The sequence below is a fragment of the Cryptomeria japonica genome, chromosome 11 (genome assembly GCF_030272615.1).
Source record: "Cryptomeria japonica chromosome 11, Sugi_1.0, whole genome shotgun sequence".
Classification (NCBI taxonomy): domain Eukaryota; kingdom Viridiplantae; phylum Streptophyta; class Pinopsida; order Cupressales; family Cupressaceae; genus Cryptomeria; species Cryptomeria japonica.
Window position 1 is genome coordinate 171,355,342 of NC_081415.1, and position 14,326 is coordinate 171,369,667.

The following is a 14,326-nucleotide window of genomic DNA, read 5'->3' on the forward strand; positions in this document are numbered from 1 at the left end:
CTGCATGCACCACATATTCAAAATACTCACCTCTATCCTCTGGTCAACCTTTGTCAGCCCTCCATGTGGACACTTTGATGAATCAATCAGTACTGTGGCACTTTCTGTGAATCACATAACATGTGTGTTATGTGCGCTATGATTCCATCTCATCGCCATAGGCATTGCAGGATAACTAGTTCTGCCTTTCTCTTTGTATTTAATTATCTCGTGGGCTCCTCATTCTATCACTTTCACACTGTAGGATAATGGTGAGCTCTATATCCCTTTGTGGCTTTGACATTTTCTTTATCCCCACGGGGATGTGCAGGATAAGGAAATTCATCTTTGTATTGTTGGAACAAAATGGACCACTAAGAGGGGGGTGAATAAGTGGTTATCAATAAAAAACTCTTTATGCTCTAAATGATCTAAGCATCAATAATTTTAATCATGAGGCAATGACCTATGAGCAGAGATGATTAACTAAACCACATACACACATAAGAAGCAAACCCATAACACAAGATATATGAGGAAAACCCACAGTGGGGAAAAACCTTGGTGTGAAATGTTGTTGGAGGCTAGTCCTCCAATTTAGCCTCACAAGTGAAACAAATAGTTACAACTTTTATGTGAACCAACCCAAAGGAGCACCAACTCCTAATCTTTAGGGATACAACCCAAGGTGCACCAAGCACTACTCATTTATGAGCTACAACTCAAAGGAGAACCTATCCCTACTCTAAGCACCCACTCAGAGAATTACAAGTGAAAGATGATTCAAGTTAAAAATTAGGAATCTTACTACAAATGAAGTTTTGTAGCACTTGAATGATCTACTCTCTTTCTGATCTTTTCTTGTTTGTTCTTTTCTCTCTATCTATCTCTATCTTTCTGCTACTTCTCTTTCTTATCTTCTACTCTAATTCATTCATTGTTTGTTCCTTCTCTCTTTCTCTCCTCTCTTCACTTCTACTCTAATTCATTTGTTGTTTGTGCCTTCTCTCTTGCTATCCCCTCTTCAATAAGTTGTACACCTTATGTCTCAGATCTCTGGAGTTCTCTATTGTTCTTCTTCTCTACCCTGTTTCCTCCTCAATCTCTGTTTGCCATTCTCTATTTCTGACCTCATCTACTTCCTCTTCTCTCCTCTATTATACCTCTTTGTGCTATCACAACTTGTACTCATTGATTTCAGATACCACTTCTATTCATTTCTTACTGATAAGCTCTTTTTAACTCGGTCACTCTGCCTTCTTTTCAAGGCTACAATAAACAACTACATCAACCTACCCCCTGTCAGTTAGATTATATCTCACCACCTATTAGACTAGCTATATTATGAAAGCTTAGCTTCCACATCAAAAATTCATGCGAGATGATATGTACACACTTCTCTGTACCTGCAGAACTTCCCTCCAAAAGTATGGATTCACTTTCTAATCTCATCGATCTTTAAGAGATTATATCTACACATTGATAAGATTCTCTGCACTTTTCCCAGATAGATAGCTACCTGGTATATTTATCGAGCCTCAAAAACATACCAACCCTTCTACAATGTGACATATTCAATGTTGCATCATCCTTCTCAGTCAACAGATTACTACCCTTAGAAATTTTTATTATCTTGGTGAGATCTGATATTCTATGTGTTGATCATCTTGAGCCCTATAAATACTTGTACTTGGTCTTCCATTAATGCAACTCCATCTACTCTTGGTCTTCCCTGAAGAAGTCAACAAAACACCTTATTAAATCGTCCTTCAACTCCACAAAATTATATTTGTCCTTTATCGACCACCTCATTAAAAGAACCTTCAACTTTGCTAGAATTGACCTGCAGAAAATTAGATCTTTTGATGTCCACACATCACCATATTTTGCTTGCGAATCCATGAGTTAATATCATTCACTGACCACAACATATTTTGAGTCCATCATTTGCAAATCTGGTCATACTTCTACAAAAAATGGAGTGAACACACCTATGAATCAACTTTAAACCTACACTATTGATCTATGTTACTGCTAGAAGATCAAATGGATCACAATTGTCAGACTGACTTTGACCTCCACATTGGTCGGAGACCACATTGTTAGCCAATGAAAATCCTTTGCGTTGGCCTGCCTTTACAACTATCTTTGTGGCCCCACCATCAACTCTAACTGCTGCCTACCGCATTGGAAACTCATGACCAATCAAAGCCCCTTCCCCATCATAAGCCTTGCACACACATGTTGACATTAATGACAACTTCAATGCCAACATGTGTTCCTTTGAGTTTGTATGCATAAGCCCCTTCCCCATCTCCTTTATGTTTCCTTATCCCACGGCCTTTGGAAACACTCCTTTTACCTCCATAGGATAAGCCTTTTGTCTTTTGCCTCTATCATATTTGTCTTTCCTTATCCCTGTGAGGATGTGTAGAATAAGGAAATCCATCTCTTTCCCCTTTACTTTATTCTTCCGCGACATCCTTTCAAAGTTTCAAAACATGTGTAGGATAAGATTTTTCTTTGCAACTTTTGTTACCCCATGTGACTTTTCCAGTCACCTTTTGGACTAGCGGGATATGCATTTTCCTCTTGTAGAAACATCTTTTGTTATCCCATGAGTAGAGTTACTACCTTCAAATATGTTCTGGGGTAAAAATCACCACCTTGATCTTGTTACCTCTATTTTCTTGCCCCACAACCTTTTATTGACTAATAGCAACCCTCGCGGGATAAGGGTTTCTTTCTTATCCTTTTTGCATCCTTATCCCGCATCATGCTACATCCCTCATGAGGATGTCATGGTATAAGATTTTCCTTTTTTTCTAAACCACCCCTTATCCCATTGCCTTTTCCTTATACTCACCGTAACGTGCAGGATAAGAAAAACCCTTTCCTTCACTATGTTGCCTTGTAGGCCTTATCCCGCATGATCTTTAGCTTTGTAATCTGCCCAATGCGAGATAAGGGAAAACTCCTTTTTTCCTTGCTATTTCTTATCCCACAACCATGTATTGACCGATAGTGACCTTTGCAAGATAAGGCTTTCCTTGGTATCTTTTGATTATTCTTATCCCATGCTACCGTTTTGGTATCCTAGAGATAACACGGGATATTATTTCCTTGCTTAAACTACACACCACCTCTTATCCCACGACCCTAAATATTTACAACAAATATGTTACAGAAAAAAACTTCTCTCAACATGATTCTTCGAAGTTATCCCACACGAACAAGGCCCACTATGAATATACTCATGGGATATGCAATGTCCTGACATCTCCTTTGATAAGCTTATCTCGCATAGTAGTGATACTAAAGATAACACTTAAGTGTAACTTTTGAGCATGTGGAAATTTTCCATGGGTAAAACGACCATGCAAAGGGGCCTCTCTATGGGATTTTAAGACTTTAAGTTATGGGCATTCTTTGTTGCACTTAGGGATATAATTAAAATTAAAAACAATGACTTCAAGTGGTGATTCCTAATGCTTGGGCCGGTGAACGAATGATAGAAAGGCATCTCGACCATGAATTAAGGTGAGGAAACTAGCTAATGCTGGTCAACTATGAAATATAACATCCCTCGGGAGAACAAAGGGAAAACTTAGCAGAATAAAAATCTTCCAAAAACCCTAAACCATAGGATTTCTAAAGGAAATACATCCAATTTGATCTTAGGAAGCTACAAACAGAGACATGGCATTTCTATAAGGTGTACAACAATCCACCAATGGGATTTCTTTTCACAATTCTTTGGTGCAATAATACAATCTCACCAAATGATATACAAAGTCTTCCTCTGAAAGGCGATTCTAAATACAATATGTAAAATTTTGAGCTTGGGTCTTCAAAATTAAACAAAATTTTGGAATTCCCAATATAATCTACACATTGTAAAGATGCAAAGAGGAGAAAGGTTCTTGTTAGTAAAAGAGCCTTGTTAATTGATGAGATAGAACCATCTCGAAGGAGTAGTCTATTTTGCATAAGATGTAAGTGTAATGGTAAAGTATGTAATATTATAATAGATGGTGATAGTACTAATAACCTTGTTTTAGGGGACAAGGTTAGTATGTTGAAGTTAGAAATAACAAGGAATCCAAAGCCTTATTGAATTGCTTGGTTGCGAAGGGACCATAATGCTTTGGTCAATTAACAATATCTAGTAGATTTTAAGATTTGAAACTATCATGATGAGGTATTATGTGATAATATGACTATGGATATTTTTCATATTTTGTTAAAGAGATCATCAAGTTTATCATCATGTTGTATGATGAGTGCTTGGATATGATAACTTTAATGATAATTTATGCTTAAAGACTCTTAATATTTTGTTGATTAATGTGCCTGGTGGAAGACTATATATGTGTATTGCTTTGGCTTATATACTTTTCTAATTAGATTATATATTTAGTGTAGACACCTAAAATTGTCATACTAAATTAAATAAATATTTTATTTATTTACTTAATTCATTTATCCTCTTCTAGCCTTATTTCTCATTTAAATAAATATATTTATTTATTTAAATTACCCTTTTCCTAAATTAAATAAATATTTTATTTATTTAATCATCCCACTTCTTCTATTAATTAAATAAATCTTTATTTATTTAATAAATTCATTAACCTTTTCTACCCATGACACATGTCATTCATCTCTTAATTCCTACACTACCTACCCCTTTCATTATTTTATTATTTCTTTTACCTACCTTCTAATCATAGCTGACCTCCTTTTACACCTCTCAATCTTATCCCTCCATTTCATATTGTGTCTTCTATATAAGGAGATGCTTCCTTCATTATCAAACCCTAATCGTTCAAGGCATTCTAATAATCTTTTATGCAATTGACTACACTACGATCCTACTTACAACCACATTCCGTTCTTTGTTGAGCTCTTGTGCACACATAAAATCTGAGAGCAAATATATCAAGCAAGATCAATGGAGATAGGAAGAATGGAGATCCAAACCCTATTGGACATGTGATGGTATAATCTTTGTGATTTCATGTGATTTGCATTGTCTTAGGTAATCTTCATATGTTATGGTGGATCTTTGTTGTTGTTAGGCTAGGGTTTTTGTAGTTGAATTCATTTAGCCTTTCAATATTGTTATTATTGTTATCGATTTTCACCATATACATTTTGGCATGCCCGGTGGGACTCTTGTCCCTTTTGCAGTTAACATCCTTGTTGCAGATTTTGTATTTTGAAGTTGCAAAACTGACGTTTTTGGTAGCATTTTGATATTTTCGCGTCTGTGCACTTTCGGATCGCATTTTTGATTTTATGGCGAGTCTGCGACATCTGGAATCGCATCTATGTTATTGGCAATATTTTATTTTGCAAGTTTCAAGAAAGCGTGTTTGTGTTATAAAGTCGCGTCTACACTGTTTTTAGCTGCATTTGTGTCCAGAAGCCGCATCTGCATTCTGTAGTCACGTCTGTGTCTCACAGAATTGTATCTGTGTCACTAAGTTGCATCTGTGTTGAGGGTAATCGCATGTGTGTTCACCAATTTCAAATTTTGGGTTTTTATTGATTCAATTTTCGGATTTTGCATTTAGGGTTTTAGATCTAGTTTATTTTGAGCTAAAATTTTCAGATCTAGCTAACAAAATTGGTGCACCTTGTCTTGAAAGCTAAATTGTTTGGTTGATGGCTCCTATTTTCACAAAGTCTTTTGGGTTTAAAATTTACCTAACTTGTGTGCTTGCAGGAAGGGGTGATCATTTGAAACAATCCAAACTACTAACAACTCTTTATTGCAGGTCCTTGGCAAGGGTTTTTGGATTTTTATTGTGTGCCTTGTTTTCATAGACTAGCAAACACTTCAATTGGTGCACTAAAATTGAATCATTGTCTTTTGTGTCTTGAGAAATAGGCTCTTTTTGTTTATTCTTTAGAGGGCCTGTCTTCCCGTGTGGTCATTAGGACTACTAGTGAGAAGAGAATGACCCAAGTGGTAGTGAGGAAAACCCACCTCTTCCGAACCACTATAAACAAATGTATTCATGGTGAAAACTATGGATAACGTGTGCTGATTAGTTCAGACCGACACTATGTCTCCCTATAAACCCATTTGATCAAATTTATTTGATCATTTGTAGGGCGTAACCCCTATCGACTGGGAGCCTTCTGTATTTACAGAGCTGAAAGTGCCACATGTATGGCCACACGAGTGGATGCCCTTACTAGCACCTTTTTGTTTTAGAAGCCCAAATCCTTCTAGTTGTTGGGGCAGGAGGTCGGACCTTTGGTAGTGGGCCACACACATACGGTTCTTAGTAGAGATACAAATTTCACCACGGGGAGTATTCGTGGGGACTAATACTTGGTTGACCCGAGAAGTGAGTGTCGAGGGTGGAGCCAGTGAGGTCAAGCATCTAAGTATCTGCTCTGAATAGCATAGCCTTGGGGTTAAAACCCCATGTGGGATCAACAACTATTGTCTTGGCCAGCCATAAGAATTGTGCTTGACTTATCTTAAACATTCAAAATATTCAAGACCAAACAGCAAAACATTGTGTCTTTTGTGTCTTCAAGTGTATGCAAAACATTTTTACATCAAACAATACACTTTTCTTGGAGCCATTTTGAGTATATACACTTGCAAAAATTGGGTCTTCATCAACACTATGTCCTCTTGTCACGAAAAATAGTCAAACAGTTTGATTTGGTCACAGCAAAAACAACTTCACAGATTGGAAAAAATTGCACAAATTTTGCAAAAATGCATCTGTGTCTGACATAATAGCGTCTGTGTTGTATAACCGCGTCTGTGAAGGGAAGAATTGCATCTGTGTCCCCAGAATAAACATTACACTTTGCAAAAAATTCTCAGAAGCACGTCTGTGTTGAACAGAGCCACATCTATGTCAGAAAACTGTGTCTGTGAAGGGCAGAATCGCGTCTATGTTCAGAATTGAAAAACTGTTACAGTCCAGCAAAACAAACATAGTCAGTTTCAGAATTCTTGAGCTTCCTAGGTCATTCCTCTAGGGTTTCATTTAGCATTCAACTTGTCTTTGGGTCTCACAAAGTCCATCATTTCTTCACACCTTACATTACATTCACATTTGTCTAAACTTGATTCAAAAGGTCACTTGCTTGTCCTCATCATACTTTGTCGACACACTACATACAACAACACTTTGCTATGTGATCCCTCATCAAGGTTTCTTACCTTTGGGTCTCATTTGGTCTTACTTAGAGTAAAGGTTAACTTACCTCATCAAGAGAAACTATCCTGTCTTTGGAAGTCACACCTACTCCACTACATACATACTTGGTCTTACACTTTGGACATTGCAAGTACACTTTAGATTCATTTACATTCCATCCAACTCTTGGTCTTCCATACTTTTTCCATTTTTCCTCTAGTCTCACACATCTTGGTCAATACCTAGTTCATGGTTGAAACCCATCTTCAAAAATCTAGGAGAGAAACTAAAGAGGCTCAAGAGTTCACACACATGAGTTCTTATGAGTATGAGAATGATATCTTTTTCAATTCTGATCGTACTACATTACCTAACATGAATGCCTATAGAAACATTCCAAATATTGAGAACATGGACACTACAAACAACAATGCTGCACACAATGACAATATGGACAACTTGTTCGTACATTCAGCAGATGTGGAAGAATCCATTATGAATCCCCATTTCAATCGATTGGTTGAGGAAATAATGAGGAGGGATAGACAATACTTCTTACAAATGAGGGCGCAAAGTGGAGCCAAGATACCTCATGATTTTGACATGTCTCAAATATTGGAAAATCGACCTTTACAACAACCTCACTCCAACATGGATCAAAGAAGGCCTAATAGTGGAGGCAACAGAGGACCACATATGGTACCTGAATCACTATCATCTTTGCTTCAAAAACCAGAGGTCCCACATACACATGGTCAAGCATATGATACTCACCTTCACAAACCATTATGGAAGTCTTATGCAGACAAATATGCTCAATCACATATCAATGCTAAGGATCAACCACCAAAGCAATTGGATATTCAAAGGCATGCTCAAAATTTGGACACAAGGAAACCCCATGTCAACTTTGGGGGCAACACATTAGAACATGACATGCCTGTAGAGTATGGTATACATGGACAAAATAGATATGATGTTCCTCAACATGAATCTATACCAAGTGGTCCATATACATAGCATCACTATAGGCCTCCTCCATATGAACATGTGTATGATCAATATCATCGATATATGCAACATGCTCCTCCTCCAATTGGTGCCTCAAGCATAGGGTGTGGTCCAAGAAGTCGATCTCTTGCTAAGAGCAATTTGGAGCAACAAATCATAGACTTACAAAAGAAAATGGAAGACATAAATACACCAAAGCCAACATACACAATGAGAGACATATGTCCTTATCCATTTGACAAGAGCATTCCAATGCCTCCTTTTCCTACACACTTTGTGACACCTAAATTTGATAAGTATAGAGGAAAAGGGGATCCTAAGGCACACATAAGATAGTTTTTCATAGCTTGCATTGAGGTAGCAGCAGAAGAGACATATTTGATGAGATTATTCCCACAAAGCCTAGGTGATCAAGCTATGGAATGGTTCTCCCAACTCCCACCTAGTATTAAGTCATGGGGTGATCTAGTAGAGGCATTTATCCAACATTTCTCCTCCAACATAGAGACAAACATATTAGTCACTACTTTGTGCAATACTAAGCAAAAAGAGGGAGAGTCTTTTGCATCATTTTTACAAAGATGGAGAAACCCAGCCAGTAGATGCTCTTGTGAAATTCCACAAAAACAAATGGTAGAAATGTTCACCTAGAATGTTAACAAAGAGATTGGTTATGACTTAAGGAAATCTTGTTTTTCCACCTTCAAGGACGTCATTGAAAAAGGCTTAGCAACAGAAAAGGTCCTAATAGAGCTAGGAGTCATTAAGATATTCAAGGAAAACAAAGATGACTTTAAAGGAAAAGACAAGCCAAGATTTTGGAACAAAAACAAGAATATAGTCAATGATGGTGTTGTTGATGCGAATACAGTGCGACCCAAATTCATCTTTTCAGGATCAAGTTCTACAAACAATCAAGTGAATACTCAAACAACTTCCAAACCATGAAGGAAGTACACTCCATTGGGAGAACCACTTGAGTTAGTTTTCAAGAAGCTAGTGGCAAACAAGGTAATCACAGTTCCAGATTTTCCTCCATATGAACCAAAGGTTAAGCCGAATTGGTGGAATGATGATGAGTATTGTGAATTTCATAAGAGCAAGGGTCAGAACACAGGAAATTGTCATCGACTGAAGAACATCATACAAGATCTCATTGATAGAGGTGACATTGAGATTGAGGGACACTCATCCAATCAAGAACATGGGATGTTTAAGGAACCATTCCCAAAACATGACAAGGGAAAAGCTAAAGCCACATTGGATCAAACCAACTATACCAGAGCATCCTACAACTATGATTCAACTATCAATCACATCTTGATGGACAATTATGTCTCTACCATTATCATCAAAGACAAAACGTCTGAAAATTCTACCCAGAGACCCAAGATTGTCCTAAAAGGTGTTGGATCTTCTTCCGAACCTACCTCTGAATGTCATGTGACAACCCGCTGAGGTAAAATCACTTTGCAAGGTCCTCCAACTAAGAACACCACTTCCTTATCAACCAAACCTGAGTATGACCTTGTAGAACAGTTAGGGAAGACACCTGCGCTCATCTCCATCCTTGAGCTATTACGCATATCCCCTGCTCATAAAGCTATTCTTGACAAAATCTTGAGAGATACTGCCATTCCTGCTGATCTGAACGTGGACCAATTTCAAGCCATGGTGGGATACCTTTCCGTTCCACATTCCCTTACTTTCACAGAAGCCAATGACTCCTCCGTAAGTCAGCCACATAATGCACCATTACACATTGAAGCCTTCATACATAAACATCGAATAAAAAGAGTCCTGATAGATGGAGGAGCAGGTCTAAACATTTGCACATTGCACACTATTACACAATTGGGATATTCTGACAAAGCTGTGAATTCTACAAATCAAATCACCATTAAGGCATATGATGATGAAGAGTGTTCATCCAAGGGCACAGTCACCTTACCTCTCAGAGTTGGACCAATTACGAAGGATGTCGTTTGTCAAGTCCTGGATCTAGATCTCACTTATAACATATTGCTAGGACACCCTTGGATTCATGAAATGAGAGCAGTCCCATCCACATATCACCAATGCATTAAGTTTCCTCATAAAGGAGTGGAAGTAATAGTTAACGGCAATCCTAATCCATTCATATACTACAATAACCTAAAATCAAAGACTGAGACCATCATTCCCAGTAATCATGAGGCTGTTCCTTCGTCGGCATACATTGATCCTGAGTTGTTGAAACCTTCGACATCAAAACAAGGTGAACTTAAAGGAAAGTTTCAAGACAAGGGCATGGGGGAATACACTTTAAATCTGACCATGTACCTATGACAAGTCATGACTTCCCCAAAAGAATATGGAAGACCACATCCTAACAAGCAAGTATCCATCATGATACTCAAATGGGACCCTACTACCTTTCAGAGATGGGGTGAACTAGAAGAGGAAGATTTATACAAAATGCTTTACAAAGACATTGAAGATGACACACAAGATCACATCAGTCTACCATGTGAGAAATATGGCAAAGGCTTCAAAATTCTACAAAAATTCGGGTATGATGGAAAAAGCCCTCTTGGGTTACGAAAGGAAGGCATCATTGAACCTTTACAACCTGAATTGACTTTCAAAAAGGAATGCTCGAAAGGACTTGGTTTCTTAACTTCCAAGGTCCACACCCAAAGGATAGAAGAAGCCTTACAAATCAAAGCTTGCAAAATTCAACAAGAGGATCGCTATTCCATAGATTCCAATGAATGGGAATGGGGTTCAGAAAAGTCCTCCAGTGACTACGCACTCACCGAGACATTCAGAGAGCCATATGAACCCACAGAAGAAGAGGAATTTTATAATAAGTTCAGAGTTGGTCAAAAAATAACCCATGAGGATTCCACACAGTCCTTGTCTCAAGTTTCTAGGTTGAAATCACATAGGATGAGAACACCTATCCCAGAATGCACTACTAGTGATGATAATTTGGATTCATTCACAATCGAGACTGATGAGGAGAGTGCCATCGATTACCTCAATAATTATCTTGACATACCCGAATATAACTGCATCCTCACTCTTAGCCCTGCTAACTTCGAAGACATTGAAGGACTTCCCCTTGTTCACCACCAACTCATTGACTGGGATCATGAAGGACCTACACAGTTTGACACATTCCAAAATGATGAAGCTTTTATTGACTATCTCGGAATACGAGATGATCTTCCTCCTAGGGACCATAAAGTGGGATACACTATAGAACTCAATAGCATGGCATATTTTGGTGAGGGTGTCGGACCTTCCAGTCGCAAAAATGTGAAAATATGAACAAACCAAGGGTCTTATGGCGAAAACCACATTGTGGCGCTGTCTGACCCCTAAAAAATAAAAAGAAAGGACGTATCTAAGGGCGAAAACCTGTCTGAGGCACCCGAAGATGGAAGGGTCAACATTCTCCCAGCATCATATGAGGAAAAGTCATCCATGTTGGTAGAGGAGACTATCAAGACAAACATTGGTACAGAAGAGGTTCCACACAACATATTCCTAACTCAATCATTGACAGAGTCAGAAAGGTCAAAATTCATAAGTTTCTTCAAATAACGACAAATCAAATTTGCTTGGTCATATACTGATATGCCTGGATTAGACCTGGATTTGGTAATGCATCATTTGATAGTTAAACCAGGGGCAAAACCAGTAAAAAAGAAATTAAGAAAAATGCATCCACAAGTGGCATTACTAGTCAAAGCAAAACTTGAAAAATTATTGGATGTTGGATTCATATGCCTAATCGATTATCCCAAATGGATCTCCAACTTAGTGCCTATCAGTAAACCAAATCGCAACATCAAAATTTGCACAGATTTTAGAGACATCAACAAAGCTTGTCCAAAGGATGACTTCTCATTGCCAAATATTGACTTAATTGTTGATCTCACAGTAGGTCATGAAATGTTATCATTAATGGATGGATTCTCTGGTTATAATCAAATAAGGATTGTGCCCGAGGATCAACACAAAATATCATTTACTTGTCCTTGGGGAACTTTCGGCTGGAACGTCATGCCCTTCAGGCTAAAGAATGCAGGTGCTACATATCAAAGAGCCATGACTACTATCTTTCATGATCTCATGCACGTAACTATGGAAGATTATGTCAATGATCTCTTGGGAAAATCAATAGATAGAAATACACATTTGGACATACTTTTAGTCGTCTCTGATCAGTTGGAAAAATACAAAGTAAGATTAAACCCCAAGAAATGTGTCTTTGGAGTAACCTCCAAGAAGCTCCTAGGATTCATTGTATCCAAAAGAGGAATTGAAGCTGATCCAGCAAAAGTCAAGGCCATCTTGGAGATGCAACCACCAAGAAATATCAGTCAACTTAGATCCTTACAAGGCAGACTCCAGTCCATCTGAAGATTCATAGCACAACTTGCAGATAGGTGTAATCCTTTTCAGCACCTGCTACATAAAAACATCAAATTCAAATGAGATGATAATTGTCAATAGGCTTTCCAAATGCTCAAAGACTATTTTCTAAATCCACCAGTTCTGATGCCACCAGTTCCAGATCAACCACTATTACTATACATATCAGCTACTCCAACAACACTGGGGGCACTCTTAGAACAACAAATTGCTGAGGGCAAAGAAAAAGCAATATACTATATCAGTCGCACATTGGTGGGATATGAGCTAAACTACACACCAATTCAGTGTACATGTCTCGCCATGGTCTTTGCTTTGTAGAAATTATGACATTACATGCTTACTCATAAGACTAAGTTGGTTGCAAGGATAGACCCATTGAAATACCTTCTCAATAAAGCAACACTTATTGGGCGACTAGCCAAATGGATAATGATCCTGAGTGAATTCGACATCAAGTATGTGGATAGAAAAGCAATAAAAGGACAAGCCATCACAGATCAATTAGCAGATGTTCCCATGATAGATGATGTTCCTCTAAGTTCAAAATTTCCAAATGAATCCATTTTGACAATGTCACATGCAAAGCCATGGCAACTGTACTTCGATGGCTCATACACACAGCATATGGTAGGAGCTGGCATCCTCTTTATAACTCCTCAAGGGGATTCCATACCAAAATCATACCACTTATCATTTCCTTGCACTAACAATATAGCGGAATATGAGGCATTAACAATAGGATTACAAATTGCAGTTCAATGGAAGATCCAGGAACTTCGTGTTTTTGGGGACTCCCAACTTGTCATCCGTCAAGCAACTGATGATTACCAAACAAAAGATAAAAAATTAATGCCTTATAAACAAATGGTGGATGACCTGAAACAACACTTCACAAAGATAGATTTTGAGCAGATACCAAGAGAGAAGAATTGCACTGCAGATGCCATAGCTACAATTGCTTCACTGATCGATCTACCTCCAAATGAGACCCGCTATGAGTTCTTGGTGGATAACCTGTTGGTTCCTTCATATGAGATCATTCCTACTAAGATGATATGTGTCGTCGGTCCTGAGTCCTAGTTATATGGTTCCATGTTCACATACCTTCGTGACAATACCCTACCTCCTGATCTATCAAATAACCAACATCACACTTTCATTTGCCAATCCTCTTGATATGTCATTTTCGCTGATATCCTATATCAGTGAGGTCTAGATGGCAGTCTTCTTAGATGTTTAGAAAGCGATGAAGCTCAGATTGCGTTATGGGAAGTGCATGAAGGGATATGTGGTCCACATGCTAGTGGTCCTACCTTGGCCAAGAAACTCATCAGGACTAGATATTATTGTCCCAATATGGAAAAAGACTCATATCAGTTTGTCAAGAAATGTAAGAAATGTCAAATTAATGGAGACCTCATACATGCACCAGCACAAGCACTTCAACCACTTGCATCTCCTTGGCCCTTTTGTTAGTGGGGACTCGATCTCATAGGCAAGATTCACCCTCCTTCTTCCAATGGTCATAAATTCATTATCACTGCCACAGAGTATTTTACAAAATGGATTGAAGCCATGCCTCTCACACAAGTCACAGGAAAATAAATTGCTACATTTATCCTCAACTATATCATTTGCTGATACGGTATTCTTGTTTCCATTATCACTGATAATGGGCGTCCCTTCAAAAATTAGGATGTTCATGAACTCTATGACTGCTTCCATATTTCCCA